Here is a 15,498-nt window from a genome sequence, read left to right as displayed (position 1 = left end):
AATTCCCATCCCCAGTGCTTCCTGGCGTGCCTTTTCTTGTAAAATCGGCCCAGAGACGTTGTTAGATGCCCTAGCCTCCATTAGCCAGTCAAAAAATATCTTGTCTAAATCATCATTTTTACATACTTTCACACGTTTTCGATTTGTTCCTACCAGAGAAGCGTTGTTTTCGATCTGTTTCCAGTTGGATAATATGGTTGAAAGTGTAGACGCCGTGATGTCAAAACGTTTAGCTATATCACTTTTTTTTCCTCCATCAACTGCATTTCAAATTTCTATTTTTATTTTAATGTCAATCTGTCGCCGTTTTTTTAGGATTATAATTCATTTTACAGTAGTACCGTGTAATTTTCCGTAACTACGTGTGGAAATAAATAAACAACAGTGAAAACTGAAAAAACGAAAATTGTACTACACCATAGTTAAAAATATTTGCGTGTGCGCAACTTTAACCATAGAAACGCAAAATATACTAGTTGTTCGTCTTGCCAGAGCGATGGTACGGGATGTTTCCGCCACTAGTGCTAAATGTACCCGCCATTTTGATCAAAGTGTGGCATGTATACACGACGTGTGTTATCCATGATGCTTTATTTATTGTTTTCCGTGATGGTGCATATTATTTTAAGGTTATACGCACATATTTTTAAGCAGTGAATGCAAAAAAATTAGTGGATGTCTTGAAGGAGATGTATATTTTTGCGTGTTTTTCAAAAGCGGCAGTTCGTTGTAAAGGGAATTTCACTATTTCCGGAACAAATAAAGTTAGGTATTTAGAGGTTAAAACAGCATTGAGCTTATGGAGGTTCAGCGGGACCAAAATTTTATTTCGTTGCATGGGGTTTTTCGTTAAATAGAATATTCGTTAATGGAGGTTTTACTGTATATGGTTAATTGCTATAAAGCCGAAATAACACCGAAAATCATGTCAAATACACCATATAACATATAAATACATGTTAATACACCATAAACCATCAAAATGAAAAAAAAAATCATGAAATTAATCAGCATATGTAGGGACCCGGGAAATTCGCGACTCATGAATTCGCGAAAAATGTTAAAACAATTTAAAATGTTAAAAATATTAAATCCATTATAAAAATGATTTAGAATGTTTTTAGAATCAAGAAATACTCGCGAATTTGTTAAAATTCGGTAGTACCCACGAATTTCTGTATGTATTCACGATTATACGCACATTTTTCGGATCCATGACAAAAAAAAAGTTTGTGCGAGTGCGAGACAGTTGTTTACTACTTATCCGTCAACAATAGCAGGTTGCAATAGCCGGGTGGGTGGAAGGGGGGAAGGCAGCGGCGGAAGATGAACAGTGAGGGTGTAACAGTGTTAAAGGGGAGCAGGCATAGTGCCAGCTGGGTCCAGTCAGGTTTGAATAGTCGTAGGGTGGACACATATTCGTAACGTTCGTTTATATATGCGGATATGCCGCCTAAAATAAACATTGACGAAAGAGTGAAACAGTTTTTCTAAGATGGAATGGTTAAATCTCAAAATATTTTAATATGCCGTTTTTGCAATAAAACAGTGGCGTGGGAAACTTCCGACGGTGTGAAGAAACACATACGAAGTAATAATCACGCTGAAGCCGTCAAGAAAGGAAAATGGCAGAAAACGATGTTTGAAGCTGTCGAAGGGGCCAAGGAAGCGAAGGTACGGTAATGTTACACGATATAATGCTGCCATGCATTATCTTTCACCATTATTGGAAATGTATATCACAGAACTATTAACAAATCCTTTTTATTTTTTATTGTTTTATAAAAAAAAAGTACAGTAGAACCCGTTTATAGTGAACCCGCCTATAATGAATTCCCGTTTATTGTGAATTTCCGTCTCAGTCCCGGCAAAATGATGTGAGGTTATGTATTAATTTATTGGATATAGCGCACAACTTTTGTCAATGTTGATACGTTTTCCCGTGTACAACGAACAACTTTTGCCGACATAATGCACATTTATCTCAAATATTTTCATATACAGTGAAACCTCGTTAATATTATCCCACTTATTACGAACGACTCGTTAATATTACCTATTACTATTTCCCTGTGAAATATGCCCATTAAACACAATGAAGATTTGTTTGGTTAATACGAAATTCTCGTTATTATGTATAGCGAACAATAACAATTCCCTTCCGTATAAACAAACAGTCATGTTTATCGTTTAATACGAACCAAAGATTACCACAAAGATACGGCCCCGCTTGAGTGTCCGAAGTGTGTTTTTAACTCTTATGTTTTCAAAATCACTCGTTCGTGTGTTCGATATGTTCAGAAATCACTCGCGTTTGTACAATATTCGATATATCGAACTTCACGTGGAATTGTATTTACGTTCGATTTTGTACTTCCTTTGTATACATGAATCTGTGCCGGACCAATAAAATCAAAATATATATTACGCCTAACCCGTTTAATATTTGTGTACGTTGTAATGAAAGTTTAAGTGAATTATCTCATGAGAATTTTATTAAACTTTAGAATTTGTACGTACACACATAAAAATGGAGGCAAAACTTAAATGCAAGGAAGTTGCATTGAAGACGAAAATTACGATAATAAATTCAGTTCGTCAGGGTGAAAAAACGAAAACAGAACTTTCTGAAGAGTTTGGTATATCAAAATCAACCTTAAGTACAATTCTAAAGCAAGCAGATAAAATAGAAGAAGCGGTCAGGAAAGGTAGTAATCAAACTAAGAAAAGGATGCGCGTCGGTAAACATTCCGAATTAGAGGCCAAACTGCTGGAGTGGTTTCATCAGATGCGCGCCGCCAGAGTTCCAATTTCCGGGCCTATTATCCAAGAAAAGGCTGATCAGCTGGCACTGCGACTCAGAATTGATGATTTCCATTGCAGCAACGGATGGCTTCAACGCTTCAAAGATAGGCATAATTTGGCCACAAAAACCATTTGTGGCGATCTGTAGCTGTCGACCAAACAGCAACGAGTGACTGGCTTCAGTCAGTACAGGCCATCGTAAGTAAATTTTCACCACATGATGTGTTTAATATGGATGAAACAGGGCTTTTTTACAATATGTTGCCCAATAAAACTCTAACCGTAAAAGGTGAAAACTGCCATGGCGGTAAACACAGTAAAGTTCGTCTTACAGTTTTACTATGTTGTAATCAAGATGGCAGTACTAAACTTCGACCCTTGGTTATTGGCAAGTCTGCCAAGCCAAGATGTTTCAAAGATGTTGCAGCAAAAAACCTGCCAGTAGATTACAAGGCAAACAGTAAGGCTTGGGTCACCACAAAAATTTTCCAGTTGTGGTTGTTAAAATTGGACAGGAAAATGGCGACTCTTAATCGCAAAATTTTGTTATTGTTGGACAACTGTGCTGCACATACTGCTCATGGTATGAAGTTGGAAAACATTACCTTACTCTTCTTGCTACCAAATACAACAAGTGTGACACAACCACTCGACCAAGGTATAATACAGTGCTTGAAAAGAAACTACAGACAGCGCTTGGTGAAATACCTTATCAGGCAGTGTGAAAAAGGAAAGACTGAGCTTCCTAGATGGTCAATTTTGGATGCTATCCGCAGTATAGCCATGTCGTGGGACAGCATCAGCCAAAAGACAATTGTGCATTGCTTTGCAAAAAGTGGTTTTGGCCAGCAAACTGTTGAAGAACCTGACTGTGATCAACCTTTAGAGGATTGGCAAGAGTTTAAAGAACATGTGCAAGTTGATAATGACTTCAATGAGTTTGTTCATATTGATGACAGTGTGTACACCAGTGCAAGATTAACTGCAGAAGATCTTGTTGGTTCACGAGGATTACAGGAAACACCAAGGGCTGACGCTGTACAGTCACTTTGTGAGGGTGGTACAAGTCAGGATAATGATGGTGATGACGACAATGGTGAGGTAGTGCATAAACTTCCAAGCAAAAGTGACACAATCAGTGCTTTGCGTACACTGGAAAATGTACTTGCTGCAAGTGATGTGCCAATTGACTTGATTGCAGGATTTGAGAAGATATGTTCTGCTGTAAATGATATTTACAGAGATAAGTGTGTCCAGAAAAAAATTAATAATTTTTTTAAACCTATTTAAATATATCTTGCATACTTTGCATAAGAATTGCTATACACTCAACAGCAATTAACTGTACGGTAAATGTTAATCATTTTTGTCAAAACTTTGGAAACATATTAAATAAGGATACATACATACGTATATGTATACTAATCATCAGTCTGTTATAGTGTATTTTATTAGAACTATTAAAATTGCTTCTAAGTGTATTTTGTTGGTGTGCATGTCAATATCTGGCTTCTATTACAATAATAACATTCCACATTTTTAGTGGTCTGACATGTAGGAATTCAATATTTCTTATCGAGTTCTTATTCTACCTATTGGCTCAAGAACCTCATTAATATGAACCTCGTTATTACAAACTGAAATATTTTACTCCCCTTCAGGTTTGTATTAATGAGGTTTCATTGTAATTACAAGTTTTTTCACAAAACGTCTGTTCTGGATCACATTGAAGTTTTTCTCCGCAATACGCTACTCGATTGTCCACTTTTCATATTATAAACAAGTCATATTCGAGTGGCCTCGGTAGGTTACGTGTAGCCATAAATGGTGAACAGTTTGTTGAAAATAAAAAATAAGTTTTTTTCCCTGCATAGTTAAAGAATGGGCGAACGCGTGTACATTTAATATATCAAAATTAAACCTAAATTACCGCCACACAAATACGTATGTACATTATAGCAGCAAATTCAATAGTTTTACATCTCATTTTTATCGTTCACGTTTCGGACATTTTGATTGTGTAAGGTTCGTAAGACTACCACTAGATAGAACTCTGTGGACTAAATTTTTCCATAGAAAGTGAGAAAATTTCGTTCCAGCTTTAGCAACTGCGATACTAAATGATACGCTGTGATCTTTGATGCGCCAGACTCGTTATTTTTTGTTTATTTACTTTTGACGGTAAAATGAATTTCGTGTTATTAAGCTGCAAATGTGCTTCAATAATAAATACGTACATAAAAAAAAAAGAGAAAAACGAGGTAAAAAAACGTAAGGCATTATCTGTGCGAGATAAACTGGACATTATTGAAAAGGTAGACTCCAACCCCACTGTCCCGCACGTGTTAATAGCAAAGGAACTGGGAATTGCAACATCCACATTAAGTACAATATTAAACAAGCTGAACAATCTTCTTTCTCAAGCTGCAAAAACGTCACAGAGTATGCCTGAAAAAAGGATAATACGCCGATGTCCAAGAACCATTAGGTAATAGAAAGTTTGTACATGTGTAGTTCATAAAAAATAATATATACATTTGCTCATAAAACTGTTGCTTTGAGTATTTTCATTCGTTCTTTTCTTGGCTTAGGCCTATGTGTAGTTAAGATTTTGCTTTTGAGTATGTATTGCCAATATAAAAGTTTTCCCAGATATAAAGTTTCCCCTCTATAGTGAACATATAAACTACTCCCTTCAGATTCGTTATAACAGGGTTCTACTGTACTTCACTTCAGGAACACAAGTAACTACAGTAAACTCTCGGTTATCCGGGCCCGGAATATCCTATTTTTGGGTTATCCGTGCTTGAATTTAGATTAATTAATAGTTATTCTGAAGCTGTAAAAAAATGACATCGCTCTGACGTATTTCTTCATTTGGCCCTTCAATATTTTTAACCACTCTGTTTCTGTGTCAGAAAGCTGTTTGGTCTGACCCTTTGTTCCGTCCTCCCTTTCAGATATCACATTTGTCACTCTTTAAACCCGAGGGGGATACCCTTACTTCTACTCCCCCACCCCCCTCCGCTTCATCTTGTGTTTGTTTGTTTCACGCGTTACCGCTCGGCCCAGCAACACGGCAGGCGCCTGGCGAGTGACGTGTCTGGCTGGCATTCGGCTGGAAGAATGGCCACGGGTTGGGAAAATGAGGGGGGTGGGGGGTGGAAACCTTGCCTGAATTTATGTGTGCATTGTTAGCACAATCATATCTTGCGCAGTGTTAACTTTCTCTCTTCCAAAAAATGTTGTAAATGACCTTGATCGAGCAACCTACATGAAGGAAATCTTCACGAGTACCTATATCACGACAGGTTTTCATGATGCAAACAATATCGTTTTTCTCGTGCGACAAGGAACTGTAAAGATTAACTTGCCGCCGAGTTGTAGGAAAAATAAATACAAGAAACATTGGGAGGAGGGGTTGACTGCTGCGTCGCCAGCAGACGGAGAAAGACCACATGGCGAGGCAGTGCCCTATTTTTTTAAGCCGAAACACTAATTCGAGGGCGGCTCTTACCGTGAAACAAATTACCTTTTTTTTTTTTTTTTTTTTTTTTACAGTGTTTTAATTATCCGGGCAACGACGGGGTCACAATTAACACGGATAATTATTGGGAGTTTACGATAAAGCTGCCAGCTACATAATTTTGCTACTCAGTGCTAAAGCACAGTTTAAATAAACCTGCATTTCCTTTTGGTAAAGCTTAGAGTTGTATATTTCTGTTTAAAAAAAAAAGCAAAAACAAATATATACTAACAGGGTGTCCAGCAACCTGGAAAACCTGGGAAACCTGAAAAAGTCAGGGAATTTTGGTATTCAGGGAGAAGTCAGGGAAAAGTCAGGGAAAATTGTGAAAGTTCTGGAAATGACCAAAACCACTAACCACTCGCTTATCATGAAGGTTTTTCTCAAAGTTTTACAGAATACATTCTTTAGTTTTACTATTTTACAAATCAAATCATATTTAAACAAATTTTTTCCTTTATGTATCTGGACTTGCGACATACAAGCGTGCTGCTTTCATGAAGTCTATAAATACCTACCGTATGTATGACATGCATACCGTATTTTGATGATAATACCGCACGCAATGTTAGGAAGGGGGCAGACAATAAATACCATAGATTGTAAACTTGTAAGCTACTGTTCATAGTTAGTCTGTCTAATATATTGCTACTGTACCATATTTTGGGTTACAACATACCATACTTTTGGCGGTTCTCGAGTGTAGTTACCGAAGCTGGCCAAACCGACCACCGGCACCATTACTGCAGTTTCTTCCATTTGTTTACACGTTTCGTCAGTTCTCTCAGATTGCCAAACATAATTTTCTTTGAAAGATACGAATTTTAGTGCTGTGATCTTAGGAAGTTATAAAATATAGCATTGTTTATTGCGAATCTTTCGCGGTCTTTCTGCTAGATTTTACTGGAGCTGCGACTAGGCCTCTACGATTTCGTTGAATAATGTCTAAATTCAAGAAAACATCGTTCAATCCGACATGGCTACTTGACCCAGCATTTAGTTGGTGCGCGGAAGTGCCGGACGATAAATTTAATTTTTTTTTGTAAATTATGCAAGACTGTCGTTTCCCTCAGTAATATGGGCGAACAAGCTCTTTCAAGCCACATGAAAGGCCAAAAACACCATGGTGCAAATAATGCAGTGAATTCTTCCAAGTCAGTTTATATTTTTTTCAAATCGGTTACTGCTGTGTCTATAGTTACCACAAGCAAATTCGATGGACAAGTTGCTGATGGACAAGCCTCTAATGAACAACTTCATTCGTCAGGTAACGTCAAATCATCTCAAAGCTCTTTGTCACATAATAGTGATTTGCCTAGTAGATCCCAGTCTGTGAGTTCTCGAGGTGTTGAACAATATTTCAGGAAAGACAGTGTTATAAAATCAGAATTTTTGTGGTGTTTGAATGCCATTATGCAGCATTCTTCTCTTAGGTCTGCTGCCAATAGTGTATCTTTATTCAAAATAATGTTTCCAGATAGTGAAATAGCTGCAGGAATGCAATTACAGAAAACCAAATTAGCATACACAATTGTGTCAGGCCTTGCTCCTTACTTTCAAAAGGAAATGTTAAATAATGTTGTTGACTGTCATCATATTGTTCTTGCTTTTGATGAAAGTTTAAACAAAGTTGCTCAAATACAACAAATGGATATTTACGTCAGATTCTGGGACAAGGAAAAGGAAGCTGTTGCTACACGATATTACAACTCTGCATTTCTGGGTCACACAACTGCAAATGATTTGTTACTTTCATTTAAGAAATCTCTGAAAGATATCAATTTGAATTTTTCTGGAAAAATTTTCATTTTTGTCTGGAAAACCTGGAAAAGTCAGGGAATTTTTCTATCCTGGTTTGCTGGACACCCTGACTAAGTCCATGTTTTACTTTTAGGTTACTAAAATGGACTTCATCACATCCACAGTTGAAATGATGGTATTGCAAACATACCACTTGATAAAGTGGGAAGTGGGTGAAAAAACCAAATAGTTGGTGGTGGAGACCTGCCTAGCAGTGATGTCTTACGCCGAGATTACCTGCCACATTTAGCAAAATTATGAAGGACGAAGTGGTTACAGCACTGAAAGAAAAGAGGGTTGCCATAATGTCAGATGAAACTACAAGTTAGGGAGAGCAATTTATGTTGTTTTGCTCTCTACAGTTGAGCCTTGTGACACTCAACAACAGTATGTTGGTGCTGTGACTTCATTAGAAGTTGTAAATGGCAGGACATGTGCTAGAGCTATTTCTGATGCCTTGCAAGATATGGAGGTTGGCTATGATCAGGTGGTGGCATTTGTAAGTGATGCAGCTTCTTACATGAAATCTTGTTTTGATGGGCTTTCCATATTGTTGCCTGATTCAGTTGTGCAAGTGCAGTGCTGGGCCCATAAAGTGAATCTTCTTGGATTCCTCATGAAAAACAGTCTTTCAGAATTGAACCAAGTTGTAATATCAGTGAAGCAGATATTTTTAAATACCAGGAAGAAACGTTATGCTTCCCAGCAGTTTTTGCAACAGGAAGGCTCTAGTGCTGGATTTTTCCCTATCCCTGTTGTAACCAGATGGAACTCCTGGTTGACAGCAGTTGAATGGCTTTCTGATAACTGGGAGATCTTGTTTGCTTTTCTGCGGTCAGAGACAGAAAGGGAGAACAATTTCAATGGTGGTTCATCTCATCTACAGACCCTTGGCGAAGAGGAACTCGGCATGCTGCATGTACAATCACTCTTTGTGAAATCAGTCAGTTCCCCCATTAAACCATTCTTGGTAAGCTTAGAAACTAATTCTAAGCCTATGGCTTCAGAAGTCTATCCAAAACTCCAGTTTGTGAGGAGGAGACTGCAAATTTTTGGTGAAGGTGTCTTCAGTGATGAAGTGAAGGAAAGTGCCCAACAAGGGGGGAGCTGAATTGTTGCCCCTTGGAAGGGCAGCCCTTCAGGATTTTTCTGGCAATGTTGTGTTCGTACAGCGATTGGAAGGGCAGCCCATCCAATTTCTGAAAACATGTTTCTTTAAATGTTTAAATAATCCTGAAAACTTGCCCCTTGGAAGGGCAGCCCATCAGGATTTTTCTGACAGTAGTGTTTTTGAAAGGTTGTCTGAATTGTTGCCCCTTGGATATGCAGCCCTTCAGGATTTTTCTGACAGTGGTTAGTTTGCAAAGGGACTGGAAGGGCAGGAGAACAAATATAAGTCTAACCAACCTTGAACTTCTGTCTTCCTATGCATATGAAGCCTTTGCATGAGGTTCTGGAAGTAGTCATTTAAGTATACCTATTTACAAGAAATTAATCTTAAAAACACTAGTAGCTACTAGACATTTTACTTCAAAACCCATTATTTACTGTTTACATGTGTATATTCATTTTGAGTGAGCAGTGTCTTACCTAAGCTACATTATTTTATTAATTTGCTTGTTGTAAAAATGTGAATTACCTTAATGCGCATGAACACTGGTTTAAAAATTGGTTTTAATTTTTTTTTAATTAATTTAAAATTAGATATATGTAAGCTTTTATGCAGCACATTTAAACAGCCTTTTAAATATATTTTGATCTTGTATACATTGTTACTCAAGAAATTTGCATTTTACTCAAGAATTTTTGCTTTCCTCACTCAAGAAATTTGGCAAGTGCTATTCAAGAAATTCCCGGGTCCCTAAGCATATGTAATCAAAACTCAGTTCAGATTACAAAGAAATTCAATGAATGTAAATAATGTAGTATGGGGGAAAAAAATTATACTGCTACTGTTATTAAATAATAATTTTTATATTGACATTGGTAATTTTTTCAAACACATCCTTGCTGGTTTTTTTTTAATTTATTATTATTGTTTCCAGTAGTTATACATACTTTTACAAACTATGTGCATCATGTATCAGTAGGGATGGTGATTTTTATGCCACCATATTGCAACATCTCTGCTTCACCGCGCTAACAATTGTAAGTCCCATTTTCTGGCTGTGTTTCACGTGAAAGCCGCGTTCTTGTGTAGTCTGTGGAAGGTGGTGTGTTTACAAATACGTGCATACTCGTGAATGTGTTGAGTACTGTTATTTCTCGTGGTAAAAATGGGACGAAACGTAATTTCCATTCGCGATCATATAAATGAATACAAAAGTGAACGGTTCTACGAAAGTGATATGAATATTTTAATGTGCAATTTATGTAATCGCTGTCTGGAGTGGGAAAAAAAAAAAGTACTTGAAAAGCACATTAAATCTGAGGGACATCAGGCTGCAAAAAAAAAAGATTCACCGAAAAATCAGATGAAGAAAAAAAAGTCGGTAAAACGGCAAGCAACGGTTTCTGGCATGATCGAAAACCAAAATAAGCCAAAAATTGAAAAAAAAAAAAAAAAAAAAAAAACGAAGAAAAAAAATTGAAAAAACAAGTTTCAATAACATTATTTGTGTACTCTACATCAACTATGGCCATGAACACGGCTAAAAAATATTTATTGTAATTTTAAGTATTCAATTTATTGCACTCATAAGTGCTAAAAAATTTGTTTGGAAACCTGCCAAGATAGGCTATCTTTGTAGTTGTGCTAGATCTTTATTTCTGTGGTTATTAATAATTAATATGTGTATTATTTAATGCTTTTTAAAAATATACTTTTCTTCAGTAATGCTAAATTTCAAATTCAAAATGCTAAATGTTATTATTTTAAATGCTATAAATCAGCATCTCTATGTATCAGTCAAAATTATACTGTTGTAGTGAAGTTAGTTTCATTTAAAATTTAAGTGTCGTATTTGTTGAAAAATGTGCTATCTTTATGAATAAACGGAGTTAACAAAAAATAAAAACAACACTGAAATATCCTCTTTTATAAATATAATTTGCTAAAAAATAAAACCATAAACTCTTGTCTTTAATCATTACACATTGTAATTTAATGTTGTACTTATTACTTTCTTAGATTATTAAAAAAAAAAAATAAAAAAAAAGTGTGAGTATTGGCATAGTGTATTGGTAGTATAGTATCATAATCGGGAGCCGTGCCAAAAACTTGTATTGTGCCAGCCCTACTTAAAAACCTTTTGTAATAAGTTTTTTGTCAGTGGAAACGTGTGTGACAACTGACAACCTATGTTTTTAATGAATTTAGTGCATTTGTTAACAAAAATAACTGCTGAAAGTAAATCCAAGATGATATTACCATGAACTTTTCTAAGGTATGTATTCATTTTACAAAATCGTATTATTATTTAACTTCTTTCCAAACAGAAACCATCTGACACAAAAATAATTTAAACATTGCCCTTCAGTTCACACTACATTTGAAATAGACTTAAATAAAAACTAATGAACTTGCCTCTCACAGATATAGGTTTACAATAGTGATAGGCGACATTGATGCTATAAACCATTATCATTATCAATCCAATTTCCGATACATTTTATTAGGTCTTAAAACCTATACTCAGTGCAAGTCTGAAGAACTACCTATACCTGTAAGTAATATAATAAGTAGGGGTGGTGATTTTTCGTTTTCGCGAAATAAATGTGAAAATATGCTAAATTATATTTTTTCCGCTATAAAATGCAAAATCTAGACTATTTTGAGATAAATGCGAAATCAAGGTAAAAAAAACGTAGATTCGTCCTCACTCTGCACAATTTATTTATAGATTGTATTTCGTTTCAGTTCAGTAACAAAAGAAACCACCATTTTATGGCGTATTCAACACAAGTATCTTATTGTCACGTCATTCGCAACACTATTGTTCGTAAATATTGAATGAAAAATGGCCATCCGTGCTTCGCGATTGTAAATAAAGCAAAGAACAACTAGCTGGAAGAGTGTACGTCATCTTGCAGAGTACAAGTTTTTAGACCGCCATATTGCGACATCTCTGCTTCGCCGCGCTAACAATTCCCATTTTCTGGCTGTGTTTCACGTAAAAGCCATGTTCTTGTGTAGTCTGTGGAAGGTGGTGTGTTTACAAATACGTGCATACTCGTGAATGTGTTGTATACTGTTATTTCTCCTGGTAAAAATGGGACGAAATGTAATTTCCATTCGCGATCGCATAAATGAATACAATACAAAAGTGAACAGTTCTACGAAAGTGATACGAATATTTTAATGCGCAATTTATGTAATTGCCGTCTGGAGTGGAAAAAAAAAAAGATGTACTTGAAAAGCACATTAAATCTGAGGGACATCAGGCTGCAAGAAAAAAAAATTCACCGAGAAATCGGATGAAGAAAAAAAGTCGGTATAACTGCAAGTAACTGTTTCTGGCATGATCGAAAACCAAAAGAAGGTGAAAATTGAAAGAAAGAAAGAAAGAAAGAAAGAAAAATTGAAGAAAAAAAACTAGTTTCAATAACATTATTTGTGCACTCTACATCAACTATGGCCATGAACACGGCTAAAAAATATTTATTGTAATTTTAAGTATTCAATTTATTGCACTCATAAGTGCTAAAAAGTTGTTTGGAAACCTGCCAAGATAGGCTATCTTTGTAGTTGTGCTAGATCTTTATTTCTGTGGTTGTTAATAATTAATATATGTATTATTTAATGCTTTTTAAAAATATACTTTTCTTCAGTAATGTAAAATGAGAGAATTGGCTAAATATTGTTTTTAAAAATGCTACAAAATGCTAAATTTAAAATTCAAAATGCTAAATGTTATTATTTTAAATGCTATAAATCACCATCTCTAATAATAAGTAATTACTAGTGATGGGCCGAGACTCGAAAATTCGAGTCGAGTCGAGTCGAGCTAGTAGCATCAGCTCGGCTCGGCTCTGCATTCGAGTTTATTTTACTCGACGGGGCGAAACTCGAAAGGAAATTCGGGTAAAACTCGATGATAAAATATAATAAAATTGAATTTTAATTCTTAATATCTCCTTACGTGACTTCGGCCGACACTAAAAATTACGTATGTAAGACCGAAACACGTAGGTACTTATCAACAATGATGACAATCGGCCATATTATTTATATTTTAGTTTTACATTTTGCCAACTTAACAGGTGTGACCACATAGCAAAAACGACGAACACATTTTTAATAAACAAAACACGAATTAAATTTTATAATCATAATATCGGCACAAATATTACTTTTTTTTAGTAAATCCGTGCTACAACCGGCGCAACGTTACAATAATAAATTAACGGTAGCGTTATATTTGTGTTACAGAGCGCATGTTTGCGACTGATACGCCACCAATCACAAAATAGCATTTTAAAAAAAAACTTTGTCTAATGACTCCTCTAATTTTTGGAAGTGAGGGTTGGCGAACATAAATTTTTTTTTCCGTGTTTGTATACACTATTACGTTCGGCGAAATTGCATTATGTATAATTGTTTGCTATCCAAGTTAAGTGGCAAGTTAAAATTAATTATGAAGTATAAAGTATTTTATAAAGTGTAACTATTCAATACAAATACAAAACCATGGATTGGTTGGAAGTGCCAGCTTGCGATTGGCCGGCAACGTAACGGCGTTAGTGTTGTAGCAATTCTTTAAATGTATTATATTTGTTATGGGAACGTTTATTGTAATGTTGCGCCAATTGTAGCACGGCCTTACACTTCCCATAAGTGAAAGTTTTGAAAAATGTTCTAATGATTGTGTGAAACTTAACCTAACCTTCGCGCCTACAAGCCTAAATTATATTCATTGTTTTTTATTGACTCGTGAATGCTGCAGGCCGCAGCTAACTCGTTCGGTCCAAAATAATCATTGGAACCACCAAACTGTTTGTGCACAAAGTCGTGTTCCTTTGTCGTAAACGGTACATAATCTCCTATCTTTCGGCGATTAAAATTTTGTTGCAGAATAACAGTGATTTTTTTCCCGCAACGTTAGTGTTACTTTAGGCGTACTTTTAGTTACTGAGCAAACACTCACAATGTCAGTCAAAAATTCATCTTCTAAAGGTATGTGGCCTTAAAACATTACTTATAGTTATACGCTTTCCATAAAAATATTTTTAAATATGTACTGCTAGGAATATATTTTCATTATGTTTTGTAGGCTGATACCACAGTCTTTAATATTCTCTTTTATAGGTGGTATAAAATAATCAAAATGATTACTGTACAATATTTTAATTTTTTACAGTTTCATTTGTTGCTTATTTGAAATCGATTTCATTTACCATGTAAATAGTTAACTGCACTATTGGAACAGTTTTTGTATAACTATTAACATATTTTTCAATTTTTATAATGAGTTAATTTACTGTGATTACTGATTAGTAATGTAACTAGTAGTATGATGCTCTACAGAATACCTCCATTATTGAATTGTATTATATCAGTTAAGAATTTATTCTAAATGAATTATGTATTTGTATTAATACTTGTATTTTAAATATATTTGATTAAGTGGGCCATGATATAACAAGACAACCATCTAAGGACTCTTAACAGTAAAGTGCAAATATTCAAGCTCGACTTAAGTGTCAAAGATTCAAATAAAAATTCAGACTCGAATCGACTCGACTTGAATTTATGATCTACAAAATCGACTCTAACTAATTATTGTAAAATTCTACTCGACTCAACTCGACTTAAAAATTTGCAGGTTCATACATCTCTAGTAATTACATTCATAGAATTCCATACTAAAAAAACTTTCTAGGTAAAAAAAAAATTATTTTACCTCCTTAAATTTACTAATGGCAAAAGCCACATTCAACCATTGAAAAATGAGCAACTGCAGCTTTCAAGTATTACCACATAGTACTGCTAATTGAACATGCAACTTTTATTTACTGATTTTTTTTTCCTTCCCCCAAAAGGGAAAATTATTGCTACAACTTCTGGCAGGATGGTGGTGGGACTAGACAATGTTTTGCTTTGTCCAGAAATGGTTGTAGCGCTGTGCAAGGCATTATCAGTTTTTAACATTATGGCTATCGGCCATTTAAATTTATTGCATTTTTTGGCAAAGTTTGTTGTTTCTATTTTTTTAATACGTTAGATGTAAGCTTCAGTCACTTCTGTGGAAAATAAAATGTATTTGTAGAAATTATTGTTTCAACATATATTGAAAACGTGCCTATCATCATCTGATTATTGAAATAAATGAGAGACGTAACTATAAACATTGAAGTGTAAATCATTTGTAATGTTTGAGTGAGTAAACTTTTTATCTTATTTTATTTTTTTATTGAAAACAGGTACA

At 35.2% G+C, this 15,498-nt stretch overlaps 1 protein-coding gene across 4 annotated transcripts in view; it reads left to right on the top strand.

The window, feature by feature from the left end:
• Positions 1-15,498, top strand: part of LOC134530431 (serine/threonine-protein kinase 10) — a 123,872-nt gene that overhangs the window by 88,308 nt on the left and 20,066 nt on the right. The window lies entirely within an intron of this gene.

The sequence above is a fragment of the Bacillus rossius genome, chromosome 3 (assembly GCF_032445375.1).
Source record: "Bacillus rossius redtenbacheri isolate Brsri chromosome 3, Brsri_v3, whole genome shotgun sequence".
NCBI lineage: Eukaryota > Metazoa > Arthropoda > Insecta > Phasmatodea > Bacillidae > Bacillus > Bacillus rossius.
The sequence above is the reverse complement of the archived record's forward strand: the minus strand, read 5'-3'. Positions and strand labels throughout refer to the sequence as shown.